The sequence below is a fragment of the Pleurodeles waltl genome, chromosome 1_2, assembly GCF_031143425.1.
Source record: "Pleurodeles waltl isolate 20211129_DDA chromosome 1_2, aPleWal1.hap1.20221129, whole genome shotgun sequence".
Taxonomy (NCBI): Eukaryota; Metazoa; Chordata; class Amphibia; order Caudata; family Salamandridae; genus Pleurodeles; species Pleurodeles waltl.
Genome location: NC_090437.1, coordinates 11,587,734 through 11,605,096, shown reverse-complemented (window position 1 = coordinate 11,605,096; position 17,363 = coordinate 11,587,734).

The following is a 17,363-nucleotide window of genomic DNA, read 5'->3' as shown; positions in this document are numbered from 1 at the left end:
TAGACCTCAGCGAGTTTTTTTAATTGGCCTCCATAATTCACGCAATTTTGGGAATCTCACATTAAGCTTGTTGCGAGAAATTCCCCAAGTTACACTACTTTGTGTAATTAAATACCATTCACTGCAAAAGTTTACTGCAAGAGCTCAGGAATAAAGGAATAGCCAGAGTGCGATAGGCTTTTGCTCACAAAACTGCTTTTTTCGCGTTTATTTAACGGCAAAATGTGTCCTTGCATCAAAAATTGACAGCACTAATTTCACGCTATAATACAGTGCTAAATGATGGTTCGCATTTCATATAATTAGGTGTAATTCTACACAATTTTACCCACATTTTTCATAATTACTCGAAAGCAAATGACACAAATGTTGCACCTCCCATATAACTGAAATAAAGCATGACTATGTATGCCACTACATCAAAATAGCCAAAGCATTCCCTCATAGCAGGAAGCATGCTGAGAGGAGTGGGGGTCAGTGGGAAAATGTTGCCCACATAAAATGAAAAAACACAGTTTTTACTGCGGAGTTCAGGGAATAGGACAAGAAAGTTTTAAATCTTTGTTCTTATGAGTCACAATGGTTTAAAACTTTATTTTTATATCAATGAAGCAACATTCTACAAACATTTTATTCTCGTGCTATAGCGAGCATGCGAAAGCAATACGAACTTCCCTCTAACAGATTTCAACCCTTTAAACCACTGGCCACACAGTGGCTGACACAGAGAAAATACATGTTATCCAATTATGGGGTTATAGTGACATATGCTATACTAAAAAATTTTGTAAAGCGCAGTTATCCCAGGGTGGTCCTGGTACTAGGGGACGTATAAATACGGCCCTAGCGCCAAAGGAGCGTCACAAAAAGAGACACTCCTGTGGCGCTAAGCACAGAGCCGTATTCACAAGGTGGCATTAAGCCACGTGGCTTAACGCCACCCTGTAAATACAGCCCCTTCCAACGCAGCACTGTGCGAGGAAGGGGCGTGCAGTGGGTGTTACTGTTGGCGTGCCACAGCAACACCCATTGCATTTTGACGCATCCTCAGATTTATGAAATTACGCAAACCTGAGGCAGCTCCAAAATCTAACACCACCCCCAGTGGTGGCGTTAGCAGGGTGCAACGGGGAGGGATACTTTTATTCCTCCCTGTTTTTTGCTTTTTCTATTCGTGCTGTATTCTGCCGCACGCATAGAAAAAGCTAAATGCCAGAAATGATTGTTTATGTGCGGGAAGGTGTCCCTTCCTGCACATAAACAATCATTTGAAAATGATGCTTTGGCACTTCTGTGTGTGCTACATTGTGCAGCACACACAGAAGTGCCAAAGCACCATTAGTGATTGTTTTTGTGCAAGAAGGGACACGTTCACGCACATAAACAATTACAAACCTCAACACAGACGGTGCCCTGTATTCAGTTAAATACGGTGCATCCCTGCTAAAGTGACGCAGCGCTGTCAATTTTGGTGCAGCACGCCGTTGCACCACTTTTAAATAAATCTGCCCCTCAGTATCTAAAACTGAATAAATGTGCCGTAAGTTAGCTGAATTTTAAGCAAAAAAGGCAGGTCCTTCCTAAAGGCCAGATGAGTTGATTCAGGTCTTAAGTGTACAAATAGTAGTTTCATTTGTTTTCTGTTAACTGCAAAAAAGATTGATGCCAAGCCTAGCTCTTTTGAACCGGGGAACCTACTCTTCTTGTAGTCTTCTAGAAGAGTTCACCCTCTTTCACCCTAGACTCTCCTCTTTCAGAAAACAATGATGATTGGAAATTTATGGCAGGGATAAATCACGAGTTCTAATTAGAAGGGTGAAACCTAACAGAAACAGTTTGGAGAAGGACCGGTCACGTGGTGCCCCATAACCCGAGTGGGAAACAGACTTTAGTAAAGGAAACAGGCAAAGAATGGAGTGAGTGGGAATATGTTTATTAAAAGGAGGGAGTGGAGGGTGAGTGGTACAGGACAGGGAAGAGGAGGAGCAAAGGTAGCAAGGTAGGTAAATCAGTAGAGATGAGTGAGGTCTTGATCCTCTCAAGATGTCTGAGTGACATTGACTACCTCTTGATCTTTCAGACCAGTGGTTTGACTTCATGCGTAGTTCACACTGCAAATCACTTCACTTAATAGTTTGTTCTGTGAGGCATTCCCCAGAGTGGCCTTTGCATCTCTTCATGCCACATCAGTTGTTAGTTGAAACTGTCTATTGATGTTGGTCTGGGACAAGATGTGCTCCTCATCTGTAGTATTTGTTCCCTCTTCTGTGTGATCTGTCACCTTGTTACCGGGTATAGTACCAATCGCAACAACGTCTTCAAGCAGCCAATGCTTAAAGTGCTGTGCCATTACCTATTACACTATAATTTTGTCCCCAAATCACTCATACCTGATGATTAGGCGAAATGTTTTGCATCTGTGGAGCTCAAGAGGTATAGAAAACTGGGTTCTCTCTGCCTCCACTCAACCACTAAATGAGGTGGAGGGGTGCCCACGGGTGGCAGATGGAACATCCTCCAGTTTGTGATCCTGCTACTGACGACTTTGCTGCCCACTCCTAAATGAGGCCATAAGTCTACTGAGTCCACCCCTTTGTCCCAGGACATTTGTGTAACATTAGTCCCTGCAGCCCTGAAGGTACCGGAGGGGCCCCTCTGCACAGTACCCTGGCCTAAGAGCTCCTGACTGAGTCCGAGAACCCTCCATTTACTTTTCAGGGCCACCCCGCTCAAGTTTTGTTATGCCACTGGCCCGGCGGCAGGTACAGCAGCATCCCGTGGGACAAAGAAGGGGCTGTCTTCCTGTTGTCCGTATTCTAAAACTTAATTCTAATGTCTACAGAACTAAACTCCAGCGGGTATCTTTCATAAATGACCACCAACATCTTTAGTAAAAAGCCTTTATGGTTGTGGGTTCGCATCACTTAATGAGTGGAACAAAAACCCCTTATGTAGTTGTTAGGTGCACTACATCTGGATACATATATCAAACAAGGAGCCGCAATATCAGTACACCCTAAGTTTTTAAACAAATGCAAAAAAAGAAAAACAGGAAACAGGACTTTGAAATATAAATAGCATCCCTAGCAGGTCAGGCTTGGGGTAGTCCTTCTACAATTTAGAATGGAGCTGAAGACTCATTACTTGCTGGAGTACTGAATTAAACATCTAAATGAAAGTACCCTGTTGCCATGCATTCTGGCCCAAAATGCACTACCCACTCTCTCTTACACATAATCTTAAGTAATTCTGTGCCCTATGCTTCCTTGAGTTCTGTTGTTTTTGAGTTAGGTTTGTGTCCTGCAAAAAGCTCTTCGTTTTCCAAGTTCTAAAGATTATTTTTAACACTTTACAGCATTTCTCCGAATTATAATTGTGTGAGATATATGTCTCATACTGATGAATATGGTGTAGATTTAATGATGTCTAGCAATGAAGTTCGAATTTTGAAGAGGTAAACCATAGGGGGATTGGGTTATCTGAGCCCTATGTGTGTTTTTGCGAATCAATGTTTTCTCCAGTTCTTTTAGCATCACTGTTCTGCTAGAAGTATTTGCAGAGTGGTCGCAGTTACAAAGGGGCGTATTTATACTCTGCTTGCACCGAATTAGCGTCATTTTTTAAACTCTAATTCGGTGCAAAACTAACTCCATATTTATACTTTGGCGCTAGACAAGTCTAGTGCCACATTTATGGATTTAAAGTCATTTTTTGGACGTGGAAACCTACCTTGCCTTAATGAGATGCAAGGTAGGCTTTCAAGTGCAAAAAATGACTCTATGGCCTTAACGCCATGGTGCACGGGAGGGGTCAAAAATGGTGCAAAGCTTGCTTTGACCCATTTTTTAACGCCTGGGTCAGGGCAGGTGTTAGGGGACCTGTGGGCCTATTTCCATTGTCGAACACCATGGAGTAAGCCCATGGGTGCCCTCCCGAGGCCCCATGGACACCCCCACCTACACCAGAGGGGCTGCGGAGGACGGGGGACCCCAACCCAGGTAAGTACAGGTAAGTATAGGTAAGTATTTTATTTTATTTTTTAAAGTGCCATAGGGTGCCCTGAAATGGGTCCCAATACATGGCACAGGGTGCAATGGCCATGCCCAGGGGACCCTGGTCCCCTTTGCTGACCATTGGGGTGGTGGGCATGACTCCTGTATTTTCTAAGACAGAAGTCATGTGGTATGGATGGTTTTGCGTCAGAAAATGACTCTAGGCAGGTTGGAGTCATTTTTTAGTGAAAACCCCCTTCTTCCATTTCGCCAGCCCCAGCTGACTAATGTCATTTTTTTTTTACTCTAGCCTACCCTGCTTGCACCATTCCATAAATATGGTGTCCGGCTGGTGCAAAGAAATGGTGCAAGGCGGTGCTAAACTTTCTGGTGCAAAACTGTCTTATTGCAGATTTGCTCCAAAAAGTATAAATCAAGGCCTAAGGGTGTAATGTTTCTCACACCCAGTAATTACCAGGTGCATAAAGATCACACCCTGCGTTAAATTTTGACCAGCCCAACCTGCCGGAATTTAACAAGGGAAAAGGCCCGGCCTTAACTAGAATGTGGAGATTTTGGTGCAGCAAGTGCATGTTATTCTTCAAAAATGCCAGTACACACTATAATTATAGCATCTGATAAATTCTTCACACTTCAGTGTTATATTTCAGTGGATGTGCTAATTATCGTCCTCCTTATGATCAGTCCTTTAGAAGCATCTTCCCTCTGTAGAGTCAGACATTGCTAATAGGTCAGTAAACAGGAGTTGTAAAGTATCACTTTCTCACCACACTAAGGGACAAATTCATGAAAAGTGGCGCATCATATCATGATGCGCCACTTTTCTTGCGTCCTTCTAACGCCACCATGTGCACGTTAGAAAACTAGCGTAAAAAATGTTGACCCTAGTTTGGCGCTTTGCAAGATTAGCGCCAACAATGTTGACACTAATCCTGCAAAGTGAAAGAAGACCCATTAACAAACAATGGGAGCTTCATTTTAACACTTGCCTTAGGCATAGCGTGACCACCTGGTATGAAGGAAAATTCTGGACAGGACTGTAAAAAATTCAGGACAAAGGGTCAAAATTCAGGACAAAATTAAAATGCAAAGCCAGGTCCTCCCAGGACCTGAAACAAGTATCCTGGGACTGGTTTTGGGCATGGGTCCCGTGCTCACTATGCCACTAGATTCTAGCTAGCCTGGCTGAAGAGGGGTGATACCCTGAAACCTGTTCTGGTCCAGGGAGGACCTGGCTTGGCAGTTCGGGCTGGACTATTCCCATAGGGAACAGGGCCTAGACTGACTTGCATATGGCTAGGTCCAAACTGGAATGGCATGGTGAGCAAAAAAACTGATGGGATTAAACCCAGCTCTGTGACTGGGGCGAATGATTGATTTGGTCTACATTCCGTCCATCAACTGTTCCACACTAGAACTCTTTTTTTAAGCACCACAGGGTTCATTGCTCTGGTTCCCTATGGGTCCGTTTTTTTCACAGAATTTTTTTAAAATTATGCGCTAACTTTTCATAAATGTATGTAGCCCAGCTCTGTTCTTCTGTGAATATATGATGGAATCATTTGCTACATACCTATCTACCATCACGCGATTTAACTTCTTTTTGGCATACAGCAATAAAATATTTTTTACAAAATATAGTAGTGTTTCAGTTTAGTATGTTAGATCAGAACGTTGCATTAATATTTATTTGAAGTGAAAGTTTTTCTACATGAACTTTAAAATATTCCTTAACCCGCCCTCTTGACAACACCAGGAGTGAACAAAGTGAACCAATTATCTGGTGTCCCTTCATGGCTAATTATTGTCATGGATTGTGGAACATTACCGGCTAATAAAACATCCATGTGATGCTTTGAAATGGGGTGAGATGGATTGAATTGGGGTGGATTTGATTGGGTAGATTAGATTGGATTGAGATGGGTGGTTTGGATTGGAGTGATAGGGCTTGGGTGGGGTGGATTGTATTGGGGTGGGGTGGATTAGATTGGACTGGAGATAGGTGGATTGGATTGGAGTAAGGTGGATTGGATTCATTGGATTGGAGTGGGGTGGATTGGTCTGGAGTGGGGTAGATTGGAATGGAGTGGGATGGGGTGGAGTGGGGTGGATTGGAGTGGGGTGGGGTGAATTGGAGTGGGGTGTATTGGATTGGAGCGGGTGGAGTGGAGTGGATGGATTGGATTGTAGTGGGGTGCACTGAACTGGGGTAGGGTGGGGTGGATTGGATCGGGATAGGGTGGGGTGGATTGGAGTAGAATGTGATGGATTAAGGTGAGTGGGTTAGATGGGGTACATTACAGTGGGGTGGATTGAAATGTGGTGGGGTGGATTTGATTTGTGTGTGGTGGGCTGCAGTTGGATGGATTGGACTGGGGTGGATTTGAGTGGGTGTGTTGGATTGGAGTGTGGGATGTATTGGACTGGGGTGGGTTGGTTTGCATTGAGGTGGGGTGTATTGGATTGGAGTAGGGTGGGCTGAACTGGGGTGGGGTGGGGTGGATTGGATTGGAGTGAATTGGATTGGCATAAGGTGGATTGGATTGGAGTGGGGTGTATTGGAGTTGGGTAGGCTGGATGGATTAGATTCGATGGCGTGTGGTGGACTGAACTGGGATGGGGTGGATTGGACTGGAATGGAGTAGGGTGAATTGGAGTAAAGTGTGGTGGACTGGAGAGGAGTGAGGGAGTGGATAGAAATGGAGTGGGTTGGATTGGGATGGGGTGGACTAGAGGGAGTAGAATGGGGTGCGGTAAGTTGGTTTGGGGTGAAGTGAATTCAAGTGGGGTGGATTGGAGTGGGGAGAATTGCATTGAGGTCATGAGTATGGTGGATTGGAGTGGACTGGAGAAGGGCAGTGTGGATGGGAGTGGAGTGGATTGTGGTGAACTGGAGTGGGGTGGATTGGATTCGAGTAGGGAGGATTGGAGTGGGGAAAATTGGATTGGAGTGGGGAGAATTGGATTGGTGTCAGGTGGATTGATTGGAGAGGGGTGGACTGGATTGGAGAGGGGTAGATTAAGGTGGTTTGGAGTGAGGTGGTCTGGGTAGCAGTGGACTTGATTGGAGTGGGGTGGATTGGTGTGGGAAGATTGGGTTGCATTGGATTGGAGTGGGTGGATTGGATTAGATTGGGGTGAGGTGTATTGAACTGAAGTGGGGGTAGATTGGACTGAGGTGGATTGGGTTGATGTGGGGTGAATTGATTTGTAGTGGGGCGGATTGGAGTGGGGTGAATTGGCATGGATCGGGGTGTATTGGGGTGAGGTGTATTGGAGTGGGGCAGATTGTTTTGGATTGGAGTAGGGCTGATTGTTTAGGATTGGAGTGGGGCAGATTGGAATGGGGCAGATTGTACTGGTGTGAATTGGAATGGGGTGGATTAGGTTGGTGTGGGTTGGACTGGATTGGAATGGAGGTTTGGAATCTGGTGAATTGGGATGGAGTGGGTGGATTGGAATGGGGGTGAGGTGAGGTGGATTGAGTTGAAGTGGGGTGTATTGTTTTGGATTGGAGTGGGGCAGATTGAATGAGACAGATTGTTTTGGATTGCAGTGGGGCAGATTGGAGTTGGGTAGATTCAAATGGGACAGCTTGTTTTGGATTGGAATGGGGTAGATTGGAGTGGGCAGATTCAATTGGGACATATTGTTTTGGATTGGAATGGGGTAGATTGGAGTGGGGTAGATTGTTTTGGATTGAAGTGGGGCAGACTTTTTTGGATTGCAGTGGGGCAACTTGTTTTGAATTGGAGTGTAGCAGTTTGCAGTGAGGTACATTGTTTTGGATTGGGGCAGATTGGAGTGTGGCAGATTGTTTTGGAATGGAGTGGAGTAGATGGGAGCGGAACCTATTGTTTTGTATTGGTGTGGGGCAGATTGTTTTGGAGTGGTGCAGGGTAGATTGGAGTGGGTCATATTAAATTGAGGTGGGTTGGGAGGATTGGAGTAGGTGGGTTGGAGTGGATTGGGGTGAGTGGTTTGGTTTGGAGTGGGATGGACTGGTGTGGGATGAGACAGGGTGGGTTGCAGTGGGGCAGAATGCATTTAGTTGGATTGGAGGTACTTTCACAGAATAAAGAAACAATGTTGCTTTACAATATTTAGAACAAGATAATCATCATCTTTAGAGAACAGCACCCACGAGCAAAAATAAAAGAAAATATGGGTGCAAAGTGAGAAAAGAAGACAAAAATAAAAAAAGTTAGTTCTAAAAATTAAAACTTTGCAGTTTTATTTGTCCTGCTGGGCACTTTTCTTGCCAGTCAAGAACCCTCTGTTTGCAGGGCAATAGAACTTAAAAGAACAAAATAGTACCTCCATCACATTGGGAGCAACGGACAGGCACTGATTAAGTTGAAACAATCAGTGTGTGGTCCCTGCTCAACACGAGGAACAGAAATGATGCTTGGCCTGCAGTGATGAATTACAAGGCTGTAAAGAAGACTGCCACGCATGGCAACAAATGACAAGCAACAGGCAGGCTCCAAGCCCTTTACTGTACACAACAGAATCTCGCAAATGTGAAACGCATGCCCTAGCGCATACTCTTGCATCCTCGACCCTAACAAAGGTACATAATGAAGGTAAGGAAAAGCAGGACACTATATCCTAATATCACTGGATTTTTAAGACATTACAGGGCAGTTTTAGCAAGGTTTTGTGTTTCCCTTGTGCCATGCAAGGCGACTCAAAACCTAGAATAGAATTTACCATGCTATGCAGATGCACCCTGCATGGCTTGGTAAATCTTTCATAGCACAAGGCAGCACAAGACATTTCACTGTGTTAAACTATGCCGGGAAGGCATTCCATGGGTGGAGCTTGGATGTTCCCATGAATCCACCCATGTATTCTAAGGATTACCAGACATACCAACACTGGTAGACCTGGGAATACATTAGAATTGTTTGCCTTCCTAGGAGAGGCACAACAAGGAGAAATAGCTTTATTTCTCCTTGTTGTTTCCTCCGTCTGAGTGTGCTACATCCTGAAGCACACTCAGAAACAGGAAAATGCCTCTGAGAAGTATTTCATTCAAGAAGGTGTCCTGTCCTGCATGAAAACAATCCTGCCTGTAAGACAGACACCCTTGCACCACTGCACAATGGTACCCGTGTTGGCACTAGGCTGCAGGTTGTGCGCTAGCGCAGGTAGGGGACAGCAATGCGCCATATTTTGATATGGTGTATTCCTGCCCTCTTCCTTCACGCAGCACAGCAGGTTGTTTTGTTGCATTGCATAAACAAATGTTAAGTCTGGGCCTACATAACTATTCAAAGCGGCAGTTGAACTGCATAAAAAAGTATGAATACTGCAATGGGGACGGGGGTCAGTGAACGCGGAGGGAGAATCAAAGGCGTTGATAAAAATAACAAAATATTCTGTAACTATTTTGTTGATCTTTCACTATCAAGTAGCTACATATAAAATAAAACATGCCTCAAATGAAAAATAAATGTAAGTTAAACTGTACAGTGGGAATGCATTATTTTATGTCATGAAACCTCTATTGGTTAATGCAATCACTACAGATCCCTAAGTGTGCAACCAGAGGCCCATCAAATGTAATCCGGTGTAGTAGAGAGAAATGACCTGTATTTTTAGAGCTCAGAGATCCCTCAGAGCACTCTAAATGTGTAATTCATCATTTAAAACGTGCATTACTTGGAGTATAATATAGTCTGCCACACAGTGGTCATATACATTTTATTTAAAGCAAGCAGAGCTTCTAAAGTATATATTTCAGTAATATACAGATCATACCTAGTGGCAACCTTTTTCATAACTTTCCATTAAAAGCATGCACTCCACAGCTCAGCTTGTAGCTCCCTTTCAGACCTTCTCAAAAAGGAAAATATCTTTGTCACAGAAAGCTTAAGGTGATTCCATCAATAAGGCCTATCGTAGCTCCAGAGCACCTTTTACCATTGCCGATTTAACCAACTGCTCACAATTGCATTTCTTTCTGGGAATCAGGCACCCTGCGAAGAAAGCTTGTTTCTTGTTTATGTGTCTGCCCCTCCCTCAGCAATGCAGAAAAGGAGGCTTCCTCCCATCAACTTGAGCTGGGTAATGTGTCCTTTAGCTGAAAGGCCAAAATTATGGACAATGCAGTCCGTTAAACCTTTTACTACGGACAATGTACATGAGAGTGAAATTACTGGTAGTCCGTGAAAATTACCGAACGGTGTCACCCTACTTAGGCAGTCATTAAAAATGACACTAGAACTGGTGAAATGGAATCTCATAGATTCCATTGAGCCATTGTTAGGGGCCTCCTAACACTGGAATGTCCCCCTGGCATACATTAAGGTGCAGGCATAATGTGGCGCATGGGTTTACAAAGTGGCTCAATGCATGCATTGTGCTACTTTGTAAATATGGCGCAGTGTTTTTGCCAACCTAATGTCACATTAGTGTCAGACAGATGATACTAATGTGGTGCAATTTGGCGCTAGGGGCTTCTTAGATCTGGCCCTAAGGATCAGTAACAATATATATATATTTTTTTACCAATGTACAGCTGTTAGAAATTGGGTCTCTGGTTGGCAGTCAGTTTGCACTCTGTGCAAACAGGGACCCTCACTCTAGTCAGGGCAATGGACATACACACTTAAGATAACCCCCTGCTCACCTCCTTGGTAGCTTGGCACAAGCAGTCGGACTTATCTCAAAGGTAATATGTATAATATATGTACCAACCCACACAGTAAAATGGACATCATACCAGTTTAGAAAAATAGTCAATATTTGTCTAAATCAAACAAGACCGAAACCACAAAAATCCAACATACACAAGTCAAGTTATGAATTTTTAAAGTAAAAAGAGTCTTACTCCATATAAAACGATGGAAACATTGTTGTTACACAAAGTGCCTGGTTTGCATCAAAAACAAAGCTGCACAGGCAAGCGTGTGTCGGAAAAGTCAGCAATGCGTCGATTTCTTACTCGCAAGTGAGTCCGTGCATCGTTTCTTCTCCGGTAGGGTGGGTGATGCATCGTTTTTTCTTCCACAGGAGGGTGATTTTTGGACAGGGCACCTCAGATCCACGCAGGTTCACAATGATTTTGATGCCCAGCAACAATGCGTGTGAAATCCAGCCACACAGTGGTGGAAAACCATGCTGCGTGGGGGTTTTCATCATTTTCAGCAGCCTCAAGCAGGTGTTGTGTTGTTTCTCCAGCTGCGATACAGGTGATGCATCGATTTCAGTTGTGAGGCGGGTGGCGCGTCGTTTTTACAGCTCCGTTGCAGGTCGAGCATCAAAATTTTCCTCCCACGGCTTCCTATGCATGGATTTCAGTACTAGTTGCACCAGATTCACCTTTCAAGGGTCTGGGGACTGGATAAGGCACCACTTGGCAGTGCAGGAGTCTCATCTGAGAGTCTAGGTGCTGGCAGAGGAAGTATTTAATGGCACTGGAACTTCAAAACAGAAGACAAGCTCAGTCCAAGCCCTTGGAGAAACTTCTCAAACAGGAATATACCACGAAGTCCACTCTTTGTCCTCTTTCAGGCAGAAGCAGCAACTGCAGGCCACCCCAGAAAAGTACAAGCAAAGGGGCAGTACTCCTTTAGCAGCTCTTCAGCTTTTCTCCTTGGCAAGGTTCCTCTTATTTCCAGAAGCGATTTGACAACATGGGGCTTTTGGTCCACTACTTATACCCCTTTCTGCCTTTGAAGTAGGCAAACTTAAAAGGAAAGTCTCTGTTGTTCACAAGATCCTGCCTTGACCAAGCATGGCTTCAGACTCACACCAAGGGGTTGGAGACTGCATTGTGTGAGGGCAGGCACAGCCCATTCAGGTGTAAGTGACCACCTCTCCCTCCACTCTAGCTCAGATGGCCCATCAGGATTTGCAAGTTACACCCCAGCTCCATTTGTGTCATTGTCTAGTGGAGATTCACAAACAGCCCAACTTTTAGTCTGACCAGATAGGGAATCCACAAGCAGGCAGAGTCACAGAATAGTTTAATCAAACAGACAATTTAAAAACCAACTTTACCAAAATATGTATTTTTAAATTATGAGTTCAGAGACCCCAAACTCCAAATCTCCATCTGCTCCCAAAAGAAAACTGAACTTAAAAGATATTTAAAGGCAGCCCCCATGTAAACCTATGAGGGAAATAGGCCTTGCAACAGTAAAAAAAGAATGTTGGCAGTGTTTCACTGTAAAACACATCAATGTATGCCCCACCTTTAACATACACTGCACCTTGCCCATGGGACTACCTAGGGCCTACCTTAGGGGTGCCTTACAGTTAAACAAAAGGAAAGGTCTGGACCTGGCAAGTAGGTACACTTGGCAGTTTACAACTGCTCACACAGACACTGCAGTGGCAGATCTGAACCATGTTTACAGGGTCACTCATGTAGGTGGCACAACCAGTGCTGCAGGCCCGCTAGCAGCATTTGATTTACAGGTCCTGGGCACCTCTATTGCACTTTACTAGGGACGTACTAGTAAATCAAGTATGCCAATCATGGAAAAGCCAATTACAGATACAATTTGCACAGGAACACTCGCACATTAGCACTGGTCAGCAGTGATAAAGTGCCCAGAGTACCAAAAACTGCAAAAACAGAGTCCAGCACACAGTCAAAACATAGGAAGCAGAGAGGCAAAAAAGACAGAGGAGACTATGCCAAGGATGCCAGGTCTAACAGTAGCTTTCAGTGGAATTGCTTCAGAAGACCCCCAGGCCACCAATGAGAGAGTGCAGATTTGGAATATATGGATCAACCTTGTGGCCTGTTTTAACATACTTATTGCAGTCCTACTAGGGTGACCACCTGAAATGGAAACAAGTTGCGGAAGTGAGTGTAAAATTTCAGGATAATGGGTTACAATTTAGGACAAACATTTCGGACAAATGGTCAATTTTTACGGACCCATTAGTGGAGGCCGCCAATATTATATTGAAAAATAAAATAGCTGCCTAACATGAGTACAAGTCAAAGTAGGTTTATGTTTTTTGGTCTGCATAATACATTAACAATATTCAAACTACTTTTTCTGTAACTGGATTTATTTAGATAAAAAACTACCAACCATGCAGACCAAGCACAATGTTGCCACTGATAAAAAGTGCAGTTGTCACAGGATTCTGCCCTTTTAACATAAATCATTGTTCCAGAAGCAGCACCCGTTTGTTGAACAATGGCTCATAGGCAGTATTTTTAACGTATATTGTTTATCAGAATTGACAGGTTGCAGTCGTTTATTTGTACCCAAGAGTAAACAAATTAATATCTGCACATGAGTATTCCATATTGACCTGGATCTGCAATTCCACTTACCAAATTTACATCAGAACTATTTTGTGTGTCAATATATCACCTTTTTTGGAGACAACAGAACATTTGACCCTGCACACTCCACCCACTAAGACAGTTTCTCCTCTGGCTTAAACATTTGTGACAAATAATACTGAGGTGTGGGGATGAATGTTATATTAGTCATAACCAACAATGTAATCCATAGAGCCTGAAATGACATTTATTCATAAATTATTAAAAAATGAAAGTCTTTGTACACAAATAGTACATTAGATCAATCTACAATTACTCCCCTCACTTTAGTATTATTTTATGCCAGTCTGGGTGAATTTTAATTGAGAAAAAACATCTCTCCATCGTTGCTAGAAAGGAAAGCACAAACGTCATCAGGTTTTTCATATTAGGAACAACACATGGCAGCTTTGAAAACATATTTTTGCCAATTCTGTGCACATGATAAATTATTGCCTGGTACAGCACACAAAGCAGAATAAATCAAAATCTGACTGGTAGTGGTTCCCTGAAAAATCAAACCATTTTTAATTATGTTATACAGCATTCAAAGATTTCCGCACATTATGAGCGTGTCTGGAACCTCAGGAGTTTTCATCTTATCCCTTTGAAACTGAAGGCTAGATGTATTATAAATGCTTAAAATACCTCGGACAAAGAATAGGTAGACTTCTCCCTGACACATGGTGGCTGAAAATCCTATAGAGCTTTGGGTGTCCTTTCTTGACTAAGAGTGAGGAAACAGGATTTTAGTGCTGGTCAGAACTGCAACATTCAATCAATGGCTAAGAATAATATGCGCCTGGGGCATGATCAACAGCTACAGTATAGAGACAGGTGTTTAAGAGCTCTGATCCTACATCCGTGCAGTAATCCATGCCCCATAAACCCATCCACACGACATATTGAGGTTTCCGCGTGAAGCAGAGAGCGGTGCATCACAGCTGCCGAGAGAAGCCTTGATTGGATACCCTGTGCTGGAGAAAATCCTACTGATGATGCAGCTAAGATGGCACCCGGTGGAGACAACGAGCTGCGGGCTACGGCGAAGTGTTGGGTCTGGCACCTGAGAGGAAAAGGATAGCAGGAAGCGGTGTCCAACCGGGGAGCAAGCCCCTCGCTGCTGAAGGAGTGGAGGTGTCTGCAGGGGTAGGGGTGACGGCAGTAAGGCTAGGAAAACTGCGACATGGACCTGAGCGGGAATTGGCTCCTGTGCGAGCTCCATACATCGAGGGGATCCTGTAGTGGACGGGACCTTGCGGCCGCTACTGTCAAATGGCATAGGGAGCTGGGAGGCAGGTAAAAGCCTGGGGCTGCACTGGATGCCGGGCTCCCCTTCTTGGTACGGTTTGCTGCTCCCTTGCACCAGCATGGAACATTGACTGGAGGCCGTGTAGCTGAAAGGTCACTAATGAGGGACCCAAACAGAGCTCAAAGGATGGTCCTAACAGTCCTGGGCAGTGTATATAGTATGGTGCAATCCCGGGAGCTGGCACCACATGGCAGGGTAGAATGGCTGGGAGACACCTCTGCAGGGCTTCAGAAAGACAAACCTCCCAAATCTGCAATCACACAGACAAACATTGATAAATGTACTAAAGTGGTTGTGCCCGTGGGGGGGGGGAGCATTGTGCGAGATGGAGATGAGCAATCTCGGGGATTGACACTGAGAGAGCGTATTTTATATAATCAATATTAGCATGAAATGTTTATGAACTAACTGTATAATAATGCTGCATAGAAAATGTATTAATGCTTTGCTAAACGCGTGCTTGAAAATGTGCCCACGGGGAGTGGCCGTCAATATATACAGGGACTAATGAAACTGATTAATAATTATGAAATGTTTTATTAAAATGTGATTTTGCACTAAAATTGAAAGGGTATATGCTAGACTTCTGCTAATAAATCATTAGGCCTTAGTTAGCATGAGTCGAGGCCTAACTGCCTAGCTCTCATATTAAATGTGTTTTTCTAAACGTGCAGTGTGCTGACTTGCTGAAGGACATGAACTCTTGTTTTCCAAAGCTAGAAGCTGAATGTAACTGTAGTAGATCCATTCTCATGAAATTCGACGTGCTTGTAGAAACATTTTAGCTAAATGCAACACTAGATCACTCGAAAGTACAAGGTCGCCTGAACCAGTACAGACAATGGAGCCACTGACGGAAGATGTGCAAAAGACCACGAGAGGATGAAATCATACTGGACATTCTACCCACTGAAGACGTCAATCATAAGGACCAATGAACTCCGTGAGAACAGTTATGGGGTGACAAATTTGATGAGCTAATTGGAAGGTAATTGGATAGAGATAGTGGGGTGCAACCCCTCAGCCAATTAGATTTTAGGGGAATGTACAACGAAAATGGGATAAAAACTCTTGACACCAGGAAGTAAATTAGAATAGGAGACTAGGAGATAGAGGAGGGGGAGATGCTGATGCGATTTGCTATGATTCAGACACTTAGGTGGTCATTACAACCCTGGCGGTCGGTGTTAAAGCGGCGGTAATACCGCCAACAGGCCAGCGGTAAAATATTTGCAATTACGACCGTGGCGAAAACCGCCAACAAAGACAGCCACTTTAACACTCCGACCGCCACGGCGGTACAAACAAACAGCTTGGCGGTCACCACCAACAGACAGGCAGGAGACAATGTACCGCCCATACTATGACAGGCCAATCCGCCACCTTTTCCGGGGCGGATTCACCGCGGATAAAAACACGGCGGAAACAGGAATCCCTAAGGGAAAACGCTCACCTCTACACACCCCACGAGGAACGAGGACGCCATGGATCCAGAACTCCAAATTCTACATGCAATAGTCTTCCTGCTCCTCTATCAGGAGCACCAACGCCGGTGGCGAAGACCACGGTGAGTACTGCACCTACGACACAGGGGAGGGAGAGGCAAAAAACAGGGACACGCCACACGCCACACGCAACACCCCCACCCTCACCCACTACAACACACACACTAATGCATATCAATACATCACAGTTACACCCCCCCAAATCCCCCGGAAGAATGCAAAGACGATAGAAAATGAGTGTAACCATTGTAATATATTAAAAGCAAGTAGGCAGAAATATATATACACCATGTACATAATATATACCAAGCATAGTAGTCCAGGTAGTGCAGTAAGAAAGTCCGTGGAACACTTGGACCACACGGTATGGGCGAGGCCCACACAAGATTCCCGACCATGATGGAGAGAACACTGCAGGGGCATCAGAGAGCAACTAAACAGGCGCCTCAGGGGGAGGGAAAGGGTGGGCACCTCAGCCGCTTGAGTGCACGATGCCAAATCCACGAGGGGGCCACATGCCCACTGTTCCATCCTGGGGAGTGCAAAGCCACAGTCTCTCAAGTCTCTACAGTGGGTGGGTTGCCCACTGCCATATTCTGGGGAGTGCAAAGCCACAGTCTCTCAAGTCTCTACAGTGGGTGGGTTGCCCACTGCCATATCCTGGGGAGTGCAAAGCCACAGTCTCACAAGTGGATGACCGTCTCCACTGGTTCTGGAGGGGGCATGGTGCCCAGAGTGCTTCATCCTGCTAAGGACAGAGATAGTGGATGTATCTCTCCACTGGTTCTGGAGGGGGCATGGTGCCCAGAGTGCATCATTGACCCCGTGACGGACTCAGTTGCGTCAGTGCCCCTGCCGCTCATGGGCTAGCGGTGCTTGAGACGGCGGTGCCCTGTTCATCGGTGCCCTGTTCAACGGTGCTTGAGATGGCGGTGCCCTGTTCAGCGGTGCTTGAGGCAGCGATGCCCTGTTCAGCGGTGCTTGAGATGGCGGTCTCCATTGCAGGGTCTTAGCTGCTGGCGGTCCTTCATGGCCCAGCAGGGTCTTTTGCTGGCGGTCCTACATGGCCCAGCGGGGCTTTTGCTGGCGGTCCTTCATGGCCCAGCGGTGCTTTTGCTGGCGGTCGTTCATGGCCCAGCGGGGCTTTTGCTGGCAGTCCTTCATGGCCCAGCAGGGCTTGTGCTGGCGGTCCTTCATGGCCCAGCGGGGCTGGTGCTGGCGGTCCTTCATGGCCC